Below are 23,012 nucleotides of genomic sequence, written 5' to 3'. Positions count from 1 at the left end.
AAATTTCCCCTTTCCTCCATTTCAAGATGGTGAGTAGAATTAGTGGATTGATAGGACATGGAAACAGCTTTTCCCAGTTTATTCTTGCAAAGGGGTCTTTGACTATGAATTCTTTTTTGCTAGGACTGTATTCAGTCATGGAGCTGGATCACAAAACTACTCTGCTGGGGTCTGCAGAGCTACATTAGTTAACAAGGGACTAGCCTGTGACCTGCCAGAGCAAAACATTCCAAGAAAATGTGCTTCTCTTTCTTTTCCTTGCCTCTCCCTCCTTCCCTTCCTCCCTCCCTTCCTTCCTTTCTTCCTCCCTCTCTCTTTTTTCTTTGTTTTTAAAATAGGACCCTGAATTCCAAATAATTTAAGACTACAGAAATATTTGCAAGTGATTTAAAAAAGAGAGAAAGAATAATTTGGACCTAGGACCCAAAAAGTCTTCAAAGTTTGAAAATTAGTTTGGAGGGGGAGAAATGCCATACATTTTAAAAGCATAGTCACACTAAATATCTCTCTCTCTCTCCCTCTCCCTCTCCCTCTCCCTCTCTTCAAGGGAATACTAGGACAAGTAGCATTTCTATTACAGATAAAAATATATGTTTTAAGCATGCTCTGGAGAAATTTGCCAGCTGGCCTATTATGGCTAGAAGGGAGCTGCCATGGAAGATGAAATTCTACTCAAGTTTTTGAGTATTTGCATATTTTGCAAGAAAGACATATGTATAATTATGGAAAGGGGATTTGGGGCTAATCTAGTGGGAACAGGCATAAAAATAGATACATCTGATATCACTTTTTCCCACTGTAGATATGACAGAAGTAAACTGGGTTAGAAATCTTCTATTCAGATACAGCTATGTTCCAGGATTCTGAGCTGAGGGTAGGCTTCCTCTGGGACATCTTGGAGGAAACACAATGACCAACAAAAAAATTCATTTGTCGAGGAACTCCCACATCTACAAGTATCACAGGTCAGTCAAGTCAATGTGTGTTATGGATTCAGAAGACTTGAGGGTGAGGCTCAGTTCTCTCTTTTTAGCGGATCTTTTCTTTGGATAACCCACTTAACTCCTCCCTCCTTTTGTTTTGTCACAAATTTAATTATTGCAACTATAAATTCAGATAATCCCTGGAGACCATGTCATATAATGAGGAACCAACAACTGGACACAATCATTATTAACTATCTGGGGCACTAGTTCTGTGCTAAATCAATCACAGTACCAATATACATTATTCTCATTTTTAATTTTAATGCATTAATCAACATATACTTATCAAATTCTTAATATATACAAGGAACCAACCTGTAAATTGCAGGCAACAAAAAGTTAAAATAATCCCTCCCTCAATGAAGAAGCAGGCAACATTAGTAGGACAGGAAAGCATGAATACATGTTAATGAAGTCAAAATCCTGTTTATGATTAATCATCAAGATGACTATGTATATGATAGGTGTTTCAAATTCAAAGGAGAAACTGGTATGAGTTATACAGTAGACATTTAAAAGGGAACACTCTAAGATAGATCTTATAGGATGAATCTGCCTTTCTGTATCTGTCTCTCTGTTTCTCTTTCTGCTTTTAAAATAAGTAATAAAAAAAAATAAAAGATCTGAGGCAGATGTTGTGACATAGTAGGTTAAGCAGCCACTTGGGATAACCACATCACATATCGGAGTGTCTGGTTGAAGTCATGGCTACTGATCCAGTTTCCTGCTAATGTGCTGGGAGGCAGCAGATGGTGACTCAAGTACTTGAGTCTCTGCCACCTACCTGGGCCAGTGGGAAGGAGTTTCTGGCTCCTGGCTTTGGAATGGCCCAGACTTGGGGGCTGTGGGCATCTGGGGAATGAACCAGCAGATACAAGCTTTCTTTCTCTCTCTGTCTCTCCTCTTATATTACTCTTTCAAATAGATTAGTTAACTAAAAAAATAAAGACCTTATATGATAACTTCATGCCTGGATTAAAAGGTAGGAAAGGACATTGTAAAACTAGAAGTCAACTAAGCAGAGTATGGCATTTTGGAAGGCAGAGGTATTTAATAGCTGTTGGTACACTCTTTTGGCTGCAATGTGTTCCTCTTGTAGAGATGCATTAAAAAAGGACAACTAAGTTAATCCTGTGGGAAATGGTGGAGTTTGGGCCTGGAGTCAAATTTGAGCAAGCTCAAAAATTTTTTTCTGGCACAGGAAAAGTCTACTTAAGATTACAGAGAAATTCTCAACACCAAAATCATCATACATCAATCTTGAACTAGGTGGGACATGCATAGACAACTTTGGACATTTTTTTGAAGTTCAGATTCTGTAACTTGAATGTACAAGACCTTCCACTGTGGGAATAATAGGCTGTGAAAGGGGATTCAAGGGTCTTCCTCCTCATTCGTCACCAAATATTCATCAGCATGTCCATATCTCTATTTAGTGTGGCATATACTGAGTCTATGGTGTGGGTAGGACAGAAAATGGCTGCATTTCCCTTTCTAGCATTGCTCTCACTTAAATTGCTATGATGATTCCAACAAACTGAGTTTTTGAAAGTCTTACAAATTGTCAGACAGTGTCAATGCAAGATTGAAGAATATAGTATAATATGATATTTTCAACTCACAGTTGTGTGAACAAAACAGGAGACAGAGTAGACGTCAACCTACAGTGCCTCTTTTGTAGTCCAGCTGTTCATGCATGACCATCTCTATTTCAAACAAATAAAAAACAAAAGTTTTTAGAAAAATACAAAGAAAATGTTCTTCCATTGATACAGGGTTAAGAGGAATTGGTGGATGGAATAATATTTTCTTTTACCAGTAATGCTGTCCTGATTGGAGTTATGAGATAGACAACTCCCTGCTCTTCCTAATATCATGAGGAGGGAGAAACAGTGGCGCTTCCTCATCATTCTCCAGACTTCCGTTCTTGGGAGACTAGACACAGCAGTATCTTGCTGTGAGGGGTGAACTGGACAGAAGGAGCACTTGGAATGCAGTCACAGACTTCACTGAGCCCTGTGGAGCTTGCCAATTTTTAATATTTGGCTGCCCCAGCGGCTTGCTCAGTGGCTATGGTTCAGACACCTGCTAGCTTGCTAACACATAGGCTTGTCCCTGAGGTCCAGATTCCATAAATAAAGATGGCAAGAATTATGTCTTTCTATAAGAAAAATGCAGCATAAAAAAGGTAAATAGGCTATGCTTGTGCTTAACACAGATTTTGCAATCAGGCATACAAGGATATAAAACGCAGCTTTGCTATTGGGTACTTTTTATATTTCTCAGCAAACAGTATATTTTCTCTGAGGCTCCATTTTATCAAGTGTAAAGGAGATTAAATAGCTAGTCTTTCTGGTCTGTTACAATTAAGTATTCTTAAGTGAGATAATATATACAATGAGGTGACTTTTGTGATGGAGACACACTACGTGCTCAAATACAGATGATTACTTCGAGTGGGCCATGTTGTGGTGCAGCAGGCTAAGCTACCGCATGGTGCTGGCATTCCCTATCAGAGCATATCAAGGTTCTGCTGCTCTACATCCAGTCCAGCTCCATGATGATGTCCTGAAAAACAGCAGCAGATGGCTCAAATGCTTGGGCCCCTGTCACCCATGTGAGAGGCTGGACTGGAGTTCCTGACTTCTGACTTCCGTCTGGCCCAGATCTGGCTGCTGTGGCCATTTGGGGAGTGAATGAGGGGTGGAAGGTCTCTTCTCTCTCTCTTTGTCTTTCAAATAAACAAACAAATCTCTAAAAGCTGTTACTTTGATGTGTTTTCCTCTTTTGGAACATCGACACAAACATAAAATATGCATTATGCCTTTGCCAGCTTGTGTCGAAGTGAAGGCCTTTATTTAGTGCTGATACTGGGCAAGGCAGTTTGCTAGGAGCAGTTGGGAACACAATGACGTTTACTTAGCAGCCCTTGTATTTAAAACCTTCCAAATCAGTGAGACATGGACAGAAAAAAATGAGCTGCAAAAGGTGGTACACCCATGGGACCTAAAGAACAGTCCAGATGAAAACTGGAGCAGGAACTGAGATCCTGGAGCAGAACGACCTGCGGGAAGCATTTCACCTAAAAGGCATATTTTTTGTTTCATACATTGTTCTGCCAGACAATTACTAATGTTAGTGAATGCCAATGCTGTGTGAGTTGGGTAAATAGAAATACATGGAGATGAGAAACTGAAATTCATTTCCTTGTGTATTTAGGAGAGTAAGAAGAAACACAGTCCCATTAGATTTTTCCTTAACTAAGGATGTAACTGTACTTGCTGATAGTTTTCACATGCCTGCCTTTGACCTCATCTCCTCTCATGGCTCTGGGACACAAGTGCTCACTAGATATGCCAATAATATATGAAATTGAACACATTCTTACACATGTTGAAAGTATTATTATCTTTTCTTAAAAATGAGGGTTTCGTATGGCTCCTCAGTTCAGCTTGGTCATCGTTAGCTGGTAGGAGAGGCTATGCATCACAGCTGCGTCTTTGCCCATTCTTCCTGTGTATGCAGGAATACCAGTGGGTCCACTAACCCAGAGTCATATCTGGTGCTAGTTATGTAGGCTCCTACACTCTGTAGACTGGGGGCTCCCTGTTTACTGCTTTCTATAAAATGTACAAGGCCCTCGGCACCAGGTGCTTCAGCTGCAGTGCAACTCACTGAACGCGTAGCTGCTACCAAGGCCTATCATATCACTTATGGTCTTTGCGGATAGAGGACTGGTTATGATTATAGTCCATCTGTTTGCTGCACAGTGATTAATACTCTTATTCTGATCCATTAAATCTGCTTGTCTACTGTTTGAAACTATGGAGTTTTTGCAAGCCAACCTGCTTCCTGGCTTACTCCTGTTTCAGAGTACTGCTAGTCCCTGCTCTATCAGTTTGGGTTTTTCATTTCTTTTTCAAAACCCCTCCAACAAATATTCTAATTTTTATACCTCAAAAAGTACAAAGTACTCCTAATTCCTTCCTTTTCCTGTATTCTGCAACCATTTTGCCACAAGATAAAAAAAAAAGGAAAAAAATCAAGACTCTGCCACTTCAGAGTTTTGTCCTAAATTTTCCCCTCATATTTCTCAAATTTATTCCCATTAGATGAGGGGTTATTTATTACAGGGAGGTTTTATAATTAAATAGGAAATAGGAGAGCCTAGATTGGAATCCCGGCAACAGTACTCGAAATCTTTATGAACTTGAATACTTTTCACATATCTTAGTGTCTTGTTCTCCTCTTATATAAAATGGAGTTAATAATAAGCGTATTGTAGAGTTAAAACATGTAAGTTCATTTACCAATGCCCAGAAAAATTAGGGGCCCAGAAATATTAACATTTTCATGAGCACCAGAATTATGTTATTCCAAATATCATATTATTTTCAGAACCATATCCCTCATATGCATAAAAATCTCTCTACTGACTTGGTTACAGATTCAAAGGCAAAATCTCAGTCTCAGGCCTCTTAAGATAGATATGCATTCTATTTCTCTCCTTGAGTACTTCCTATTTCATGCAATATGAGACGTCATGAACATGGCTTTTTCTTTAAATGTAACAAATCTGTTCATTTCCCCTTCTTTGAAGACCTCCCTGGTGTTCTCTGTTTTTTCCCTTCAATTTTCTGTGTTTATCTCTCTTTTTGTCCTTAAGTTTCCATGATGGATGTCTCAGCGCAATGAATGGGATGTTAAAGAGTCAATGAATATTTAATCCGTGGATGAAGGGAAGAAAGACAGGAGACAGGAAAGGAGTTAGGAAGGAAGGTGGGTGGGTGGGTAGGTAGGGAGTGTAGAACAAAGAAAGGAAGAAGAAAGCAAGGATGGGAAGGAAGAAGGGGGAAGGGAGAAGACAGGAAAGGAAGAAGGGAGGATGGAAGGAAGGAGGAAGTGAGGAAAGAGATAAATGATGCATTAGATGCACCAGTTTCAACATATTGTGCACTGAGAAATAATTATTTCTTAAAGATGATACCTTGACTGACAATTTTACGAGAACTATTGTCCTCATGAAAATTCAGTTTTCTACATACATTCACAAGTTACTGTCTATCTTATAAGGAATAAAATACTGTATAATGCTTTTTTTCTATACCTATACTTCCATACTCATAGTTGTCTGTTTGCTAGGGAGCAGAAACCAAAACTGAATATTCTTAAGATTTGAATAAATAAATTTATATGAAAGTTTATAAAAAATTTGTATGTAAGAAAAACATGCCCTCCTTTGTCCAGGAAAGTTCCAGTTGATGCCTGTTATTTTGGTTTAATTAATAACTTCCTCTTTCACACTAATGTCTCATTTGGATGAGGAATATTTTCATAGTAGTTATAAGGGAGTTAGTTGTATGATTGAGTTTACATAGAAATCAAGGAGTTATAGTCAATATTATTTACATGGTGTAGGGTATGTAGAGGATCCATCAGAAACATTTATTAAGTGTCCTCTATTACTCAGTATTACATGGTCCTTTGAATGATGTCCTGACAGGGAGATTCTCTGACTCATGTATCTTCTCTTCATGTTTTCATCTTCAACTAAGGCCACTTTGCCCAACCTGCAGATGTAGAGTCAAAGGATCTCAGGTAAGTGTTCAAAACAATTCTTTATGTCTGATTCTTGTTTTTTTAATTTCTTTTAAAAAGACTTATTTATTTATTTGAAAGTCAAAGTTACAAAGAGAGAGGAAGAGAGAGTAAGAGAGAGATAGGGAGGGAGGGAGGGAGAGAGAGAAAGAGAGAGAGGGAGAGAGAGAGGAAGAGAGAGAGGGAGAGTAGCGCTCCCATCTGCTGGTTCACTTGCCAAATACCCATAACAGCTGGGGCTGGGCCAGGAGTTAGGAGCTTCCTCTGGGTCTCCCATGTGGGTGGCAGGACCATCTTCTGCTTTTCCCAAGCACATTAGCAGGGAGCTGGATTGGAAGTGGAGCAGCTGGTCTCAATCAGTATCCATATGGGATGCAGGTATTGCAGACAGCAGCTTTATGTGCTATTCCACAAAGCTGGCCCCAGTCTGATTCTTATAAACTCAGCTTGGACTTTAAGGGAAAATGGAACTTATTGCCTTCCATACATAGAAAGTTCAATGCTACCTTATTTTAGGAACAGCTGGATGTGGATATTAAAAAAAGTCACCATCAGGAAGCTGTCTGAACCAGTTTTGCTTACTACTATGTTGACTTAATTCTCAAGGAAAGTTTCTCTTCTTGGAGACCATAAGATCAGGATGATGTTCTTGTAGCTACACACACATGTTAGAGACACTTATCAACTCTGGTGAATCTCAAGTTTCACTTTAGTTAGGACATACATAGGTTTTGAGGTTGTATCTAACTAGGACCCTTAGATATTGAATAGCTGATTATCTAGGCCTATGTGTCATTTCTAGATTTGTAGAGAATTAGAGGTAACCAACCCAAATCGCACAGACTGCCAATGGCAATTATTTTCCAAGAATAGTGAGGACTCTCAGCAAAACAAACAAAAAACATAGGGAATAGCAAAACAAGAATAACGTCAGCCCGGTTCATCCTGGTCAACCAACTGCAGACTAGTTGTTATCCATCATTTATTTTCCTCATAAAAATGACTTTCTCTTAATCTATAGCCCGACTGAGGCTTTCTTGGTAGTTGTGATGGGGCAGTGTCTCCACAGGTGTTTGTACTTCTCTGGACGGTATGACTCTCCCTCAAGGAGTGATGTAGGATACCAGTCTTTTTTATCTTCAGACTTGGCATATCAAAGTGTTTTCCAGCCAGACAAAGATAAGGGAAGTGCATAGAGGACGGAAGTATACATGGGTTTGATGGAACAGGATTGGGTGTGTATATATGACTTCCACCTACATTTCTTTGGTCAGATATGGTTAAACATAATTGCCAGGGAGCCTAGAAATGTAGTTTGTACATGAGCACAGTAGGAGCTTTAACTTGATTCACTGAAGCTATTAAGTGACTTCTCTTTATTTACTGGGGAGGGGGAACTATGTTCATTTATAAGAAATAAATTCCATGCCCTACTCTCTGTGCATATTCCCAATCTTTATAATGGTCCCAAATAAATCAAGGCAGGACATCTTATAGCTTTAGAAAGATTCCTAAGCCTCTACTTTAATAAGAATTAGTTCTCAGACCCCATTGTGCAAACTTCGTGCCTGAATTCCCAGCCAATCCTTGTCCTACTTTTCAGAAGAAAAAGTCTATTTTGACAGCCCTAACTTTATCACAACTCCATCCTCAAAATGACCACATTCTCATTTTGTTGGTTGCTGTTGACCAACTTGTTTTTTATACAAGAGCCATTAAGCATCTACTTTCCTAAGTCAGCAATTTTTATGGCAATATTTCCAGTCCTGATTTAGTTAACAGGCTGTCAACCCCTTGATAATAATCCCAATTTATCACTCAGCTGTAAACATTGTCTCCAGGCAATGCTTGGCCTACATGGTCTGAGCCCTGAAGCAATTTTATTTTTATCCATTCTAAATAAAACTTGAATTACTCAGAGTGTGTGGGTGGGTGGTAGAGGAAAGAAGACAAAAAAGACAAAGAAAAAGAAGAGATGCAAAGAGGAAAAAGGAGGCGAGAGGTAGACAGAGGAAGGGAGAACTATCTGAGGAGACTTTGGCTCTTTCAAAGAGGGATGGGAGGAAAATAAGTGACCACCTGTCAGCAGAGGAAGGAAGTCAGAGAATCAGACAGACAGCCGAGAGAAGACGAGGTGGGTCGTTTAAAACTGAGAAAGCGAGTACAGTGAATGCTCTGGTAAAGCACAGGAGGCAGGTCAGAGAAGAGGCCTGTTGAGGAAGTGTTTCTGGTTTTCCCGTTTTAAACTTCTCACCAGCCCCCATGGGACACAGCAGCAAACACTGAATAATCATCCACTAATGTCTGGGCACATGTGTCACACACGCACTTACAGAGGCACATATTGAGGTGCACATACCATGTTTGCAATGCTGGGGTGGGGTGCGTACAGGATAGACTCCCAGAGGGACAGGCTTTCAGAAAAGGAGAGGATACGGTTAGCTGAAGAATAGGGGGAAAGATTCATGGTGGAAATGGGGGTTCAGCTGATCTTCTGTTACGGAAACCTGGGATGGAAAAGCCCCCTTTGTTCAAACAGGCACCAGAGACAGCGGAAGATGGAAAGCAGATTTTTAACACCAGCCGGCTCAGTGGGAATCATTTCCTGAGAACTGAGCATCAAACCCAAGTTTCTTACATTATTTATAGGTTCATCAGCATCATACCCTATTGGTGGGCTTAGATTGCAGCCTACATGACTTAGGACCACACTGCCAATGGGCAGTTGGGTTGGTATGTTTACAAAAGAGATACTGCGGTAGATTTATAGGACAGATTTATGACTGGAGTTGCAGAAGCAGAGCTTAGGACATCTTCCCCCCCTAGACAAGATAACTGTGCACAGCTGCTTCACCAGATAACTGGGAACAGCCACTGTTCAAGGCTAGTGATGGGGTTTCGCTTTCTTTCCTTTCTCTCTGATTGTGGCCTTATTTCCCTACACTTCAAGGTTTAAATTTGAATACAGAAACAGAGTCGGGCTCAGGACACTCTCCACAGGAAGAGAAGCAGAGAGATTTCAGTTAGGAAACACATGAACTTCAGTTGCTGGCAGGATAAGACAGAGGCAGAGGCAGAGGCAGATAATGAAACAGAGAGAATCATAAGACAAAGTAAAAGAAAAAGAAAAGTTGATGAAAAAACTGATACAGAGAAAATGAAGAGAAAAATAATTAAAGGAAAAGACATGCAGAGAGCTCTTATGATCCTTATGGATACTTACAGATTTTTCTGGCCTGGAACCATCTTATTCTGGATTTTCTTCATATGTCCACTCAGTGAATTATGGGCAGAAAAATCTCAGGCTATGGTTAGCCAGATTACTAAATGGCAGACCTGTTGGAGAGAGGACCATGTTCTAAATCTGAACATTCAGATGTTAGACATGTAAACCCAGATAATGATGGTCAAGACATTTCTAATCAGATCTTATTTCTTGTAGAAAAATTTCCAGTTTTTTAACACATAGAACATCTGAAATTAAAATAAAAAAAATAAAATGCATTTTTCCTATCTCTAATCTTCCTACTAGGAAACTCTTGCTAGGTCAACTTTATTCAGGCATTCTACTCATGGGTACTAGCTTTGATATAGGAACTTCTCATTACCAGCTTAAACTAGACGAGATTTCTCTCTCTTCTGCTTGAGCTGTAGGTTGGGCTCTTATAGGATAGTTACATCCTACACCCCCCAAAAAAGTAAAACAAAAAACAAAATCCCAAAAACCCACTCATTATTATTTTACATATAAAAATACATTTCTCTGTCATCTAGCTTTTTTTTAAAAAAAAATTTATTTATTTATTTATTTATTTATTTGAAAGTCAGAAAGAGAGATATCTTCCATCCACTGGTTAACTCCAATATGGCTGCAATAGCTGGGGCTCGACCAGGCCAAATCAGGAGCCAAAAACTCCATCCGGGTCTCCCATGGGCATTCAAGGGCCCAAGTACTTGGACCATCTTCTGCTGCTTTTCTAAGTGCATCAGTCATGAGATGGATTGACAGTGGAACAGCGAGGACTCGAACCAGTGCCTTATAGTAGATGCTGGTGTCCCAGGCAGCAGCTTAACCCACTGCGCCACTATGCTGGCCCCTCATCTCCCATTTTGGATTTAGCAGTCCAGGGCTGCAATGTAAAGTTTCACAGTCTCCAGAACCCAGGTATTTATTGTTTTAGTTTTCCATTTATTATTTATCCCCTGCTGAGGTTTGGATATGGTTTGACTGTATTCCTCAAAGCTTCATGTCTTGAAATTTAATACTCACTGGGCCAGTGTTGTATTTCAGTGAGTTAAGCCTCTGTTTGTGAAGTTGGTATCTCATATCATAGTGCCAGTTGGAGCTCCAGCAGGTCTTCTTTGGATCCAGCTGCCTGCCAATATGCATGTGAAAGCAGCAGAGGACGGCCCAAGTACTTGTGTCCCTGCTACCAATGTGGGAGCCCAGAATGGAGTTCCTGGTTCCTGGCCGAGATTTGGCTGTGTGGCCATTTGGAGAGAGAACCAGCAGATGGAAGATCTCTTTCTGCAACACTCCCTCCCAACACACACCTCTTTGCCTTTTGAATTGGTAAATTTAAAAAATTTAAAAAAATTAATGCTTCTAAAGTGTGTAAAATTAATCCAACTATGATGTCTTAGAAGCGGGGGTCTTTGGGAAGTGATGAGGATGAGGTCATTAGGGAGGAGACTCATGGTTGAACCCTAATGGCTTTGAAATGAGATCAGAAGAGGCACAGCACATGGAGGCTCCCGTTCTCTGGTGGGTGAGACCTGAACCTCCTCAGGACTCTGCCAGCAAGAAGGCCATCACAGGATGTGGCCCCTCATCTTTGCACCTCCAGAACTGGGAGCCAAATTAAATTTTTAATATAATTTACCCAATATGTAGGATTTTGTCACTAGCAACAGAAAACTAATTATCATGAGTGCAGCTGCTATCTTTATGGTCCAAAACAGTTCATAGCCACATCCTTATCTCATCCAAAGTCAAATACAAAAGAAAGAGGATAGAATGTCTTGATAAATGAAGGTCACCACTTAAATGTACTACATATACCTATCCCATATATGATTGCCTTGATTTTGCATTTAGCTACAAAAAGATTTGAGAAATTCAACTTTTTTTGGGTAACCAGGTACCCAGATATAAAAAAAAGAAAAAAAATGGTCAACTCTGCTATGGTCTTATTTATACTACTGAAGTTCTCTAAATCTTCCATCCAGTCACCATGATCTGTTTCACCCCCAAAGATACTTGCTTTGCTTTTCATAGGTGGGGTCCTCACTCATAGTATTATAGACTGTGACCATATTTGGAGACAGAGCCTTTGAAGAGGTGCTAATATTAACACCAAGCCATTAGGGTAGGCTCTAAGCCAACCAGCTATGAACATAACAGAAAGAGATTTGTACATGTGAAAGATACCAAGGATGCATGCTCAAAGGGAAAAGGCCACAAAAGGGTACAACAAAAAGACAGTTAGCTGTGAGCCCAGGAGAATGGCCTCACCAGAATCCAAACCTGCCAACATCTTGATCTTTGACTTTTTCTTTTAAAGATTTATTTATTTGAGAGGCAGGGTTGCAGACAGAAAGAGAGGTCTTCATCTGCTGGTTCATTCCCCAAAAGGCCTCAAGGGCCGAGCTGGGCTGATCTGATGCCAGGAGATTCTTCTGGGTCTCCCACGTGGGTGCAGGGGCCCAAGCTTCTTGGGCTATCTTCCACTGCTTTTCCAGGCCATTATCAGGGAGCTGAATTGAAAGTGGAGCAGCTGGGACTCGAACTGGTGCTCATATGGGATGCTGATGCCACAGGCAGAGGCTTAGCCTACTATTCCACAGTACTGGCCCCTGCTTCAGTTATGATTTTAGTGATTTGTGTTTCATTCTTTTTTTTTTCTTAGCTTGGTTTCTTAGCTCATTCCAACTGCTACACAACACATTCTAGCCTGGACAGTTGATGAATATCAGAAAATTATTGCTCTTACTTCCAGAGGACAGGATGTCCAAGATCAGGATGGCAGGACCTTTGGTGCTCACTGAGGACCTGTTCCTCACAGCTGGTGTTTTCTATTTGTCCTTAGATGGCAGAATGAAGAAAGGCTCTCTCAAGTCTTTTAAAAAAGATATATTTGAAATTCTGAGTTACAGAGACAGAGAGGAGGAGAGACTGTGAGATTGATCTTCCATCTACTGATGTAGTTCTCAGATGGCCACAATAGCCAGCATTGGGCCAGGCTAAAGCCAGCCAGGAGCTTTATTCTGGTCTCCCATGTGGGTAGCAGGATCCCAGTCACTTGGGCCATCTTTCCTTGTTGTGCCAGGCCATTATCTGGATTGGAAGTGGAGAAGGCAGGACATCCACAGGTGCCTATATGGGATACCAGTGTGGCAGGTGGTTGCTTTACCTGCTGTACCAAAATGCCAGCCCCTCTCAAGTGTTTTAATAAGGTAATAATCCCCTTTGTGAGGTCTCCAACCACAAGATATAGTCACCACCCAGATTCTACTTCTTAATAACATACTGGGAATTTGATTTCAACATACCAGTTTTGAAGGGACACAAATGCCGACACCTTAGCACCTGATTAGATGTCTATTGACTTTATCTTCTGAAACAGCCAGCTTTTGATTTTTAAATTTTACCCTATTAATTTCCTATTTTCAACTTCATTGATCTCTAACTGTTATTTCGTTTCTTCTGTTTACTTGGCACTTTCTCTGCTCTTCTATTTTTAGTTTCCTAAAGTGGAATCTTAGAAAATTCAGTTTTGATTTTTCTTATTTTATAATATATGCATTCACTGCTATAAATTTTCCTACATATTACTTTCACTGTATCCTACAAATATTGGTAAGTTCTATCTTCATTTTCAGTTAAAATATTTTACAATTTCTCTTGACATTTAATCTTTGAAGCATGTGTTATTTACAAGTGTGTTGCTTAATCTGCACGTATATTACAATTTTCAAGTTTCATTTTTGATACTGATTCTCTAGTTTAATTTTACTGTGGTCTGAGAGTAGATTTTATATGATTTATTTTCTTTTAAATTTGTTAAAGTGTGTGTTGTGGCCCAGAATGTGGTATATCTCATTTAGTGTTTCATGTGTGCAAGCGAAGAATATGTGCTATGTTGTAGTTTTAAAAAAAATCTATAAATGCCATTATATTCCATTGACTGATTTTTTTTAGGTAAACTGTATCCTTACTGCAGTTTTGCATACTCCATCTTTTTATTTCTGATAAAGGAGTATTGAGGTCTCCAACTGAGATAATGGATCCATCTATTGTTGCTTGTATTTCATTTGCCCTTGCTTCATGTGGTTTGACATTTTGTTGTTAAAGGCACTAAAGATGCTGTATTTTTAGAGAACTTATACCCTTACCATGATACAATGCCCTACTTTGTCCCTAAAAGCTTTCCTTGGTTTGAAATCTCTTCTGTCTGAAGTTAGTACAGCAGTTCATGCTTTGTTTTGCTTTGTTTTGATTACTGTTAGCATGGTATATTTTTCTCTATCCATTTACTTATAATCTATGTGTCTTTATATTTAATTTTGGTTTTGTGGACAACACAGTTGGTCTTGGTTTTTATTCACTTTGAGAATCTCTGTCTTTTAATTGATGCTTCCAGATCACTGAGGTTCAAAGTGACTGTTGAATAGATGAATTCTATCTATCATGTTTATCACTGTTTTCCATTTCTTGTCTTTGTTCTTTTTTTTTTTTGGCTTCCATTTCTTTTTTTTCCTTTGTGATTCTAATAGGGTATTTATGATTCCATTTTCTCTCCTTACTTAGTATAGCAAGGTTTACCTCAAAAATACATTTTAATGATTTGTATAATGAAGTTTATAACTAATCCAGGTCCAGTTCTATTTTAAAAGACTTATTTTATTTACTTGAAAGGCAGAATTACAAAACAGAGAGATCTTCTATCTGCTGGTTCACTCCTCAAATGGCTACAATGGCTGGAGATGGGCCAGGCCAAAGCTAGGAGCCAGGAGCTTCATCTGGGTATCCTACATGGGTGCAGGGCCTCAAGGACTTGGGCATCCTCTGCTACTTTCCCAGGTGCATTAGCAGGGAGCTGGATCAGAATTGTCTTAGCCAGGGTTCCAACTAGTGCCCACATAGGATGCTAGCATTGCAGGTGGCAGCTCAACTCATTAAACTACAATGCCAGTCCCAGGTCCACTTTCTTTTTTTTTTATGTCTTAAGTTTTTTTTTGTTTGTTTGTTTAAACTTTTATTTAATGAATATAAATTTCCAAAGTGCAGCTTATGGATTACAATGGCTTCTCCCCCGCATAACTTCCCTCCCACCCACAACCCTCCCCTTTCCCACTCCCTCTCCCCTTTCATTCACATCAAGATGCATTTTCAATTCTCTTTATATAGAAGATCAGTTTAGCATACATTAAGTAAAGATTTCAACAGTTTGCTCCCACACAGAAACATAAAGTGAAAAATACTGTTTGAGTACTAGTTATAGCATTAAATCACAATGTACAGCACACTAAGGACAAAGATCCTACATGAGGAGTAAGTGCACAGTGACTCCTGTTGTTGACTTAACAAATTGACACTCTTGTTTATGGCATCAGTAATCACCCTAGGCTCTTGTCATGAGCTGCCAAGGCTATGGAAGCCTTTTGAGTTCACTGACTCTGATAATTTTTAGACAAGGCCATGGTCAAAGTGGAAGTTCCTTCCTCCCTTCAGAGAAAGGTACCTCCTTCTTTGATGACCCATTCTTTCCACTGGGATCTCACTCACGGAGATCTTTCATTTAGTTTTTTTTTTTTTTTTTTTTTTTTCCAGAGTGTCTTGGCTTTCCATGCCTGAAATACTCTCATGGGCTTTTCAGCCGGATCCGCATGCCTTAAGGGCTGATTCTGAGGCCAGAGTGCTGTTTAGGACATTTGCCATTCTATGGGTCTGCTGTGTATCTCACTTCCCATGTTGGATCGTTCTCTCCCTTTTTGATTCTATCAGCTAGTATTTGCAGACACTATTCTTGTTTATGTGATCCCTTTGGTTCTTAGTCCTATCATTATGATCAATTGTGAACAGAAATTGATCACTGGGACTAGTGAGATGGCATTGGTACATGCCACCTTGATGGGATTGAATTCGAATCCCCTGGTATGTTTCTAACTCTACCAGGTCCACTTTCAAATAATATTATACCACTTCATGAGTTGTGTGAGTACTTAATAATAAAGTAATTCTGGGGCAGCACTGTGGCATAGAAGGCTAAGCCTCCATCTGCAGTGCCGGCATCCCATATGAACACCGATTCAAGTCTCGGCTGCCCTACTTCTGTTCCAGCTCTCTGTGGTGGCCTGGGAAAGCACAGAAGGTGGCCCAAGGCTCTGCACCTGCATGGGAGTCCCAGAAGCTCCAGGCTTCTGGCTTCAGATCAGCCCAGCTCCAGGCACTGTGGCCATCAGTGGATAGAAAATCTCAGTCTTTCCTCCTCTCTGTGTATCTCTGCCTTTAAAATAAATACATCCTTGAATAACAATAATAAAGTAACTCTAATTCTTCCTTGCTGTCCCTTTTACCACTGGAGTAATTTACTTTCTCTCTTGCCCTCTCTGGTCATGCAAAAACATCTTTTTTTCTTTGTTTAAAATGTTATTTAAGGTATACAAATTTTATATGTACAAATTCAGAAACACAGTGATACTTTCCACCTTGCCCTTCCACACACCCTTGTTCCTACACTTCCTCCTCCACTCTCTCCTATTCCCATTATTATTATTTACAAAGATCAATTTTCGGTTAACTTTATTCTTGTAAGACTAACCCTTCACTAAGTAAAGAGTTAGACAATTAGCAACAAGAAGAAAACACTGTTCCTCAACAGACAAGACAGGGGGTGTTAAAAATAATCGAATTTCTGTCAGTTTCACTTAATATATAACCAAACCAGCATACTCAGGCATGAGCATACCCAGTCTTTATCTTTCTTTTCACAGATGTAAGTTTTTCAGTAGTTATTTTCCTTCCCCCTAAAGCTTTATCAATTATTGCACACAAGTCTATTGTCAGCAAATTGTCTCAATTTTTGTTTTTTATTTAATTTTACAGGGTACCAAGTTCTAGGTTGATAGATTTCTTTTTCTCTTAAATATTTCACTCCACTATCTTACTGTTTCCACATATTCTGAAAAAGATTCAATTCTCAAATTTGTCCATCTATCTGTAAGAATATATTTCTTTGTAAGGATGTATCTATTATTTGAAAGCAGAGTTGCAGAGAGAGAGAGAGAGAGAGAAAGAGAGAGATCTTCTGTCCACTGGTCCACTCCCCAAATGGCTGCAACTACCAGGGCTTGACTGGGCAGAAGCAATGTGCCAGGATTTTCTTCCACATCTCCCATGTGGGTGCAGCAGCCCAAGCACTTGGGCCATCTTCTGCTGCTTTCCCAGGCACATTAGCAGGGAGGTGGATTGGAAGTGGAGCAGTTGAACATAAATCAACACCCTCACAGGCAGTGACTTAATCTGCTACACCAATTGCAATATGTTTTCTATCTGTGGCATCTTTCAAGGATTTTCCTTTATCTTTGAAAATGATATGGTTAGGTGTTATTCGTTTGGTATTTTTTTAAATTAACATTTTTATTTTCCTTATACAACGTCAACATTTTAGCAGAGCTGTATTCTGATTTTATTTCTTTTTTTTAACTTTTATTTAATGAATATAAATTTCCAAAGTACAGCTTATGGATTACAATGGCTTCCCCCCCCCCCATAAATTCCCTCACCCACAATCCGCCCCTTTCCCACTTCTTCTCCCCTTTCATTCACATCAAGATGCATTTTCAATTCTCTTTATATAGAAGATCAGTTTAGCATACATTAAGTAAAGATTTCAACAGTTTGCTCCCACACAGAAACATAAAGTGAAAAATACTGTTTGAGTACTAGTTATAGCATTAAATCACAATGTACAGCACACTAAGGACAAAGATCCTACATGAGGAGTAAGTGCACAGTGACTCCTGTTGTTGACTTAACAAATTGACACTCTTGTTTATGGCATCAGTAATCACCCTAGGCTCTTGTCATGAGCTGCCAAGGCTATGGAAGCCTTTTGAGTTCACTGACTCTGATAATTTTTAGACAAGGCCATGGTCAAAGTGGAAGTTCCTTCCTCCCTTCAGAGAAAGGTACCTCCTTCTTTGATGACCTGTTCTTTCCACTGGGATCTCACTCGCGGAGATCTTTCATTTAGTTGTTTTTTTTTTTTTTTTCTTTTTGCCAAAGTGTCTTGGCTTCCCATGCCTGAAATACTCTAGTGGGCTTTTCAGCCGGATCTGCATGCCTTAAGGGCTGATTCTGAGGCCAGAGTGCTGTTTAGGACATTTGCCATTCTTTGAGTCTGCTGTGTATCTCACTTCCCATATTGGATCGTTCTCTCCATTTTTTATTCTATCAGTTAGTATTTACAGACACTAGTCTTGTTTATGTGCTCTCTTTGGCTCTTAGTCCTATCATTATGATCAATTGTGAACAGAAATTGATCACTGGGACTAGTGAGATGGCATTGGTACATGCCACCTTGATGGGATTGAATTCGAATCCCCTGGTATGTTTCTAACTCTATCGTTTGGGGCAAGTCAGCTTGAGCATGTCCCGAATTGCACATCTCTTCCCTCTCTTATTCCCACTCATATTTAACAGGGATCGCTTTTCAATTAAGTTTCAACACTTAAGAATAACTGTGTAATGATTACAGTATTCAACCAAAAGTATTAAGTAGAACAAACAAAAAAAAATACTGAGGGATAACGTATTAAGTTGTTCATCAACAGTCAGGCCAATGGCTGATCAAGTCACCGTTTCTCATAGTGTTCATTTCACTTTAACAGGTTTCCTTTTTGGTGCTCGGTTAGTTGTCACTGATCAGGGACAACATATGATATTTGTCCCTTTGGGACAGGCTTATTTCACTCAGCATAATGTTTTCCAAATTCCTAACAGGGATGACTTTTAAGTTCAAATTTAAACACCTACGAATAATTGTGTATTAATTACAGAGTTCAACCAATAGTACTAGAACAAAAAAAAAGACTAAAATGGTTAAAGTATTACAATGTATATCAACAGTCAGGACAAGAGCTGATCAATTCACTGTTTCTCATAGTGTCCATTTCACTTCAACAGGTTTCCCCTTTGGTGCTCAGTTAGTTGTCACCAATCAGGGAGATGATATGATATTTGTCCATTTGGGACTGGCTTATTTCACTCAGCATGATGTTTTTCAGATTCCTCTATCTTGTTGCAAATGACTGGGTTTCGTTGTTTTTGACTGCTGTATAGTATTCTATAGAGTACATGTCCCATAATTTCTTTATCCAGTCTACTGTTGATGGGCATTTGGGTTGGTTCCAGGTCTTAGATATTGTGAATTGAGCTGTAATAAACATTAAGGTGCAGACAGCTTTTTTTGTTTGTCAATTTAAATTCCTTTGTGTAAATTCCAAGGAGTGGGATGGCTGGGTTGTATGGTAGGTTTATACTCAGGTTTCTGAGGAATCTCCAGACTGACTTCCATAGTGGCTTAACCAGTTTGCATTCCCTCCGACAGTGGGTTAGTGTCCCTTTTTCCCCACATCCTCTCCAGCATCTATTGTTGGTAGATTTCTGTATGTGAGGCATTCTAACTGGGGTGAGGTGAAACCTCATTGTGGTTTTGATTTGCATTTCCCTGATTGCTAGTGACCTTGAACATTTTTTCATGTGCCTGTTGGCCATTTGGATTTCCTCTTTTGATAAATGTCTATTGAGGTTCTTGGTCCATCTCTTAAGTGGGTTGTTTGTTTTGATGTTGTGGAGTTTCCTGATTTCTTTGTAGATTCTGGTTATTAACCCTTTATCAGTTGCATAGTTTGCAAATATTTTTTCCCATTCTGTTGGTTGCCTCTTCACTCTCCTGTTTCTTTTGCAGTACAGAAACTTCTCAAATTGATGCAATCCCAAATGTTAATTTTGGCTTTGACTGCCTGTGCTTCTGGGGTATTTTCGAAGAAGTCATTGCCGGTACCTATATCTTGCAGGGTTTTCCCAATGCTCTCTAATAATTTGATGGTGTCAGGTCGTAGATTTAAGTCTTTAATCCATGTTGAGTGGATTTTTGTGTAAGGTGAAAGGTAGGGGTCTTGCTTCATGATTCTGCACATGGAAATCCAGTTTTCCCAGCACCATTTATTGAATAGACTGTCCTTACTCCAGGGATTGGTTTTGGATCCTTGATTAAATAGGAGTTGGCTATAGATGTTTGGATTCATTTCTGGTGTTTCTATTCTGTTCCATTGGTCTATGCATCTGTTTCTGTACCAGTACCATGCTGTTTTGATTACAACTGCCCTGTAGTATGTCCTGAAATCTGGTATTGTGATGCCTCTGGCTTTGTTTTTGTTCTACAAGATTGCTTTAGCCATTCAAGGTCTCCTGTGTCTGCATATGAATTTCAGCATCATTTTTTCCAGATCTGAGAAGAAGGTCTTGGTATCTTCATTGGTATTGCATTGAATCTATAAATTGATTTTGGGAGAATGGACATTTTGATGATATTGATTCTTTCAATCCATGAGCGTGGAATATTTTTCCATTGTTTTTTCTTTTTTTAACTATTATTTAATGAATATAAATTTCCAAAATACAGAATATGGATTACAATGGTTCCCCCCCCATAATGTCCCTCCAACCCGCAACCCTCCCCTTATCCACTCCCTCTCCCCTTCCATTGACATCAAGATTCATTTTTGATTCTCTTTATATACAGAAGATCAGTTTAGCATACATTAAGTAAAGATTTCAACAGTTTGCTCCCACACAGAAACATAAAGTGAAAAATACTGTTTGAGTACTCGTTATAGCATTAAATCTCAATGTACAGCACTAAGGACAAAGATCCTACATGAGGAGTAAGTGCACAGTGACTCCTGTTGTTGACTTAACAAATTGACACTCTTGTTTATGGCATCAGTAATCACCCTAGGCTCTTGTCATGAGCTGCCAAGGCTATGGAAGCCTTTTTTGTTCACTGACTCTGATCATATTTAGACAGGGCCATGGTCAAAGTGGAAGTTCTCTCCTCCCTTCAGAGAAAGGTCCTCCTTTGATGACCCATTGTTTACACTGGGATCTCACTCGTGAAGATCTTTCATTTAGGTTTTTTTTTTTTTTTCCAGAGTGTCTTGGCTTTTCATGCCTGAAATACTCTAGTGGGCTTTTCAGCCGGATCCGCATGCCTTAAGGGCTGATTCTGAGGCCAGAGTGCTGTTTAGGACATTTGCCATTCTATGGGTCTGCTGTGTATCTCACTTCCCATGTTGGATCGTTCTCTCCCTTTTTGATTCTATCAGCTAGTATTTGCAGACACTATTCTTGTTTATGTGCTCTCTTTGGCTCTTAGTCCTATCATTATGATCAATTGTGAACAGAAATTGATCACTGGGACTAGTGAGATGGCATTGGTACATGCCACCTTGATGGGATTGAATTCGAATCCCCTGGTATGTTTCTAACTCTACCATTTGAGGTAAGTCAGCTTGAGCATGTCCCGAATTGCACATCTCTTCCCTCTCTTATTCCCACTCTTATATTTAACAGTGGTCACTTTTCAGTTAAGTTTCAGCACTTAAGAAGAATTGTGTATTGATTACAATATTCTACCAAAGTATTAAGTAGAACAAACAAAAAAATACTAAGAGGGATAACATATTAAGCTGCTCATCAACAGTCAGGGTGAGGGCTGATCAAGTCACCGTTTCTCATAGTGTTCATTTCACTTTACAGGTTTCCTTTTTGGTGCTCAGTTAGTTGTCACCTATCAAGGAGAACAAGTGGTATTTGTCCCTTTGGGATTGGCTTATTTCACTCAGCATAATGTTTTCCAAATTCCTAACAGGGATCACTTTTCAGTTAAAATTTAAACACCTAAGAATAATTGTGTGTTAATTACAGAGTTCAACCAATGTTACTAGAACAAAAAAAAATACTAAAATGGATAAAGTATTACATTTTTGGTATGCTGTTCTATTTCTTTCTTTAAGGCTTTGTAATTTTCATTGTAGAGATCTTTAACATCCTAGGTTAATTTTATTCCAAGGTATTTGATTGTTTTTGTAGCTATTGTGAAAGGGATTGATCTTAGCAGTTCTTCCTCAGCCGTGGCATTGCCTGTGTATACAAAGGCTTTGATTTTTGTGCATCGATTTTATATCCTGCTACTTTGTCAAACTCTTCTATGAGTTCCAATAGTCTCTTAGTAGAGTTCTTTGGATTCCCTAAATAAAGAATCATATCATCTGCAAAGAGGGATTGTTTGAGTTCTTGCTTCTCAATTTGTATTCCTTTAATTTCTTTTTCTTGCCTAATGGCTCTGGCTAAAACTTCCACAACTATATTGAATAGCAGTGGTGAGAGTGGGCATCCCTGTCTGGTACCAGATCTCAGTGGAAATGCTTCCAACTTTTCCCCATTCAATAGGATGTTGTCCGTGGGTTTTTCATAAATTGCTTTGATTGTATTGAGGAATGTTCCTTCTATACCGAGTTTGCTTAGAGTTTTCATCATGAAAGGGTGTTGTATTTTATCAGATGCTTTCTCTGCGTCTATTGAGATAATCAAACGAAGGAAACCTCACAAGAAAAATCACAGGAATTTCAAAACACATATTAGAAATTATCTTTGGCAAATGGCAGGGCAAAGTTACCACTTATCATTAGTCACATTGAACGTTAATGGCTGAACTGTCCAGTTAAAAGACACCGATTGGCTGATTGGGTTAAGGAACAAAATCCATCTATTTGCTGCTTACTAGAAACACATCTTTCCAACCAAGATGCATACAGACTGAAAGTGAAAGGCTGGAAAAAGATATACCATGCCAACAGAAATGAAAAAAGAGCGGGCGTAGCCATCTTAATATTGGACAACATAAGCTTTACCACAAAAACTGTTAGGAGAGACAAAGAGGGGCACTATATAATGATTAAGGGATCAATTAAACAGGAAGATATAACAATTATCAATGTATATGCACCTAATTACAGGGCACCAGTTTATTTAAAAGATTTGTTAAGGGACTTAAAGGGAGACTTAGACACTAATACAATAGTACTGGGGGACTTCAATACCCCGCTCTCAGAAATAGATCAACAGGACAGAAGATCAACAAGGATACAGTAGATTTAAATGACACTATAGCACAAATGGATCTAACAGATATCTACAGAACTTTTCATCCTACAGCTAAAGATTTTACATTCTTCTCAGCAGTACATGGAACCTTCTCTAGGATTGACCACATACTAGGCCATAAAGCAAGTCTCAGCAAATTCAAAAGAATTAGAATCATACCATGCAGCTTCTCAGACCATAAAGGAATGAAGTTG

The 23,012-nt window shown here is 39.2% G+C and overlaps 1 long non-coding RNA gene across 1 annotated transcript in view; it reads right to left on the bottom strand.

Moving 5' to 3' along the window:
• Positions 1-2,462: 2,462 nt before the first annotated feature.
• The window catches only part of LOC127484242 (uncharacterized), a 59,920-nt gene continuing 39,370 nt past the window's right edge, over positions 2,463-23,012 (bottom strand). The window contains exons 3-4 of the long non-coding RNA XR_011382713.1: positions 9,808-9,920; positions 2,463-2,692 (exon numbers count right to left, since the gene is read on the bottom strand). This is a non-coding gene — a long non-coding RNA (uncharacterized lncRNA). The remainder of the gene's footprint in view (positions 2,693-9,807; positions 9,921-23,012) is intronic.

Source organism: Oryctolagus cuniculus, chromosome 15 (genome assembly GCF_964237555.1).
Source record: "Oryctolagus cuniculus chromosome 15, mOryCun1.1, whole genome shotgun sequence".
Classification (NCBI taxonomy): domain Eukaryota; kingdom Metazoa; phylum Chordata; class Mammalia; order Lagomorpha; family Leporidae; genus Oryctolagus; species Oryctolagus cuniculus.
This window is presented reverse-complemented; position numbering and strand designations above follow the sequence as displayed.